Source organism: Glycine max, chromosome 15, assembly GCF_000004515.6.
Source record: "Glycine max cultivar Williams 82 chromosome 15, Glycine_max_v4.0, whole genome shotgun sequence".
NCBI lineage: Eukaryota > Viridiplantae > Streptophyta > Magnoliopsida > Fabales > Fabaceae > Glycine > Glycine max.
Window position 1 is genome coordinate 14,203,404 of NC_038251.2, and position 3,093 is coordinate 14,206,496.

General features: G+C 31.8%; 1 non-coding gene across 1 annotated transcript; it reads left to right on the forward strand.

Annotated features, from left to right (window-relative positions):
• Window positions 1–1,585: 1,585 nt before the first annotated feature.
• MIR169E (microRNA MIR169e) lies at window positions 1,586–1,705 on the forward strand. The gene has a single exon (NR_048755.1). It is a non-coding gene; the product is annotated as a microRNA MIR169e (primary transcript).
• The last annotated feature ends 1,388 nt before the right edge of the window (window positions 1,706–3,093 follow it).

Genomic DNA, 3,093 nt, shown 5'->3' on the forward strand with positions numbered 1-3,093 from the left:
TTCATAAATAATGTTGACTCCAAACTTAGTGGGAAGAACATGATTTGTTTTCATATTTGCAACCCTATTTGTATCACCGAAGATATGGTCTAAGAGAACCGAACTCCAAAGACAGCAAAATCATAAATCTGATCAAGCTAAGCAAGAATGAGTGACTTGACATTCTTGGTGTCAAAAAATGCTGTGTAATCTTTCCATTAGGGAAAAAAAGGTATTAGTTATACAAAGACAACCTTTCGTTTGACATTTTATTTTCATCGAAGAGCGATTACTCTTTCAAATAATGCATGCAAATAATCAATTTTCAACTGACAATGACAAATCGATTGACCGTGATGAGACTTCATCAAGACGGTATTAAACAGAATCCTTAATCAATATCATATCATAATTTTAAATTGCGTGTACAACTAAACAATTTTTTTACTGTCCACAATTGCATTGCAACTGCAATTGCACCCCTATCAGTCACAATTTCCTACAATTGCTGGAATTTAAAGGTTTTTTCATTCACCGCAATCACAATTTAAAATCATGATCATATCAAGGCTGAGTGAATCCAAATTTTCCGTTAGACCAGGAATAGTGGTGTAGCTTTAACTAAAATTTTGGATGTTACATAAAATGTGATTTTTTTTGGGTGCACAATGAGATTCTATAGTGATAGACGCCATCACAATTGTTGATCTCATAAAGGTATTCACATCTTTTAAGCATCGATCTGAATCTGAAAAAAAAAATTAGATTAATGTATATGAAAACAAAAATAATATTGACAAAAATCCCAGCTTTAACTCTAAAACGTATTTAAACAAAAAAATATAATTCATTATATCAATATAAAAAAAATTAAAGCTTACATGCTTATAAATTGAAAAGATAAAGGGAAGAAATATATATATTCATAAAAAGGCCGCAGCCAAAGAAGATCGCCAATGGTACAGGAACAACACAGCTTACATGATTTTACATTTGAAAAGATAAGGGAAGAAAGAAAAGTAAAAAAAAAAAAACAGAAGAGCAAATTCTTTAATGAAATCTTTAAAGATAAGAACATATCTGGCTAATAGAGAATCTGCACGATGAACTTTAGACTGATAATAATGAGAGGGACAGGATATGAGCAAAGAAAATATATGGCTTTCTGCCCATACTGCTGTGGAACCCAATTAAGTCAAAATTTTATCAGATACTCTTCTGATCAACTAAAATTCTGAGAACAAATTCACATTGACAATGCCACAGAAGAAACATTGGTAGCCACTGACCACTGCTACTGTCTCGCTGCCTTTGCTACTTACATATTATTCTATTCCATTCCCACAACAATAATTACTAACCAATCAACAAACATTTTCGGGATGAAAATGGGCCAAAGTCAACTTCTGCTTATTCCTGGCTAATTCTTAAACTTACACGTAGCAAAATCAAAATTGATTCCATATAAACAACATAAGGAGAACCATGGAAAGTTCGTTTGAGTGTTTCCCTTTTTGTGCTTATAAATACAAAGGTTGCCAAAGGGTTCAAGATGTGGATTTAGAAGAGTATGTAGTAGTCGAAGATGAATGTTGTTTGCTCAAATGTCTTGCATGAAGAGGTAGAGAGAGTGCTTTTGAGCCAAGGATGACTTGCCGGCGTAATTACGGGTATTGCCAGCGAGACATCCTTGTTCACTTATGCTCTCTTTTCACTCATATAAGACTCTGAAAAGAGCTATTGATTGAATCCGATATTGCGCTTTGTTGAAATGTACTGCATGTTATACGAAAATGGCATTAACTGTATATGCAACATTAATTTGAGAGGGAAAACTGAGTAGCATGTATGCAATCGCAATTCCTTAAACCCTCTAGAGTCGGCCTAGTAATGGGTTTGTTATAATATGCATGAGATTATAAGTCTGAACTTTAATATGATCATTGTAAAAAAGAAGAAAAAAAACAATCACAATGTCACTAACTGGGAATTGGGTTGTATCTGAATGATTTTACAAACGACAAAATATAAAGTACTCTTCTAAACTCGTTTAAAATATAGTATTCATTAGGCATTAAAAAACTAGAATAGGTATTTAATGTACTATTTTTTTTTAAGCAAAATGATTTTTTTTTACAGTAGCAAAATGAACGTTATTGTAAGAAAAAAGGAGAAGTAGTATAAGGAATGCCACGTTTCAGCCCTCTACATTTGATACAGAGAGCTCCCAGGGCAAAACAAAAAACAAGAAAATACAAGGATATACCTAGAATCAAAGTATATTGTCTGCACTACTAGATCATACACTACCAAGATAGAGTGATTGAGCTGAGAAGAGAAAAGAAGCAGCCGCATTTATCCATCTCCAATGCAACAAAACGATAAAGTCAATCGAAAGATTTAGAAAGGCCAAAGTCACGAGCGCATACGCTTTTGTCTTGAGTAACATGATCAAGTTAGGCACCATCAAGAGGTTAACATTAGCTCATATACCATACACTATTAATTAAACAAAAGTAAAAGTAAACAACAAGAAGAAGATTGATTCATGAAATTAATTAATAAATGACATGTTTTAAAAATTTTGTCAAATAAGAAAAAAAGAAACTTAAAGGAATTAATTCGTTTGGAAATTTTTTCCATATATACATAATTTATACTGTATTAATTACCATTTTTCATTAAAAGCTAAACAACATTAGTTTTTTAATATATATATATATATATATATATATATATATATATATATATATATATATATATATATTGAACTCCATGTTTTATATCCTATTTGTTTCTTTTTATCCATATTTCAACAACAATCAAATTAAGGAAAGAAAAACTTGAAGGTTCTTGTGAAATGAGATCATTAAACAAGAAGGTATGAGAAGATCGAGAAACTCAAATGATCATCCTTTTAAGTGCTCATAAAAAAAATGTGAATAGTATACGTTATGCATTCACAATTATTTGGAAGTGGTGCAATGACCATCTGGGTTTTCTTCTCAGGGGGAGTCTTCTACCATGGTTTTCTGACTTCACAGATCGCTGTATGGACTCAAGCAATATCTGCGATCCTGATTTGGCAGATTCCGTAGTGTAGTAAAAGTGTGC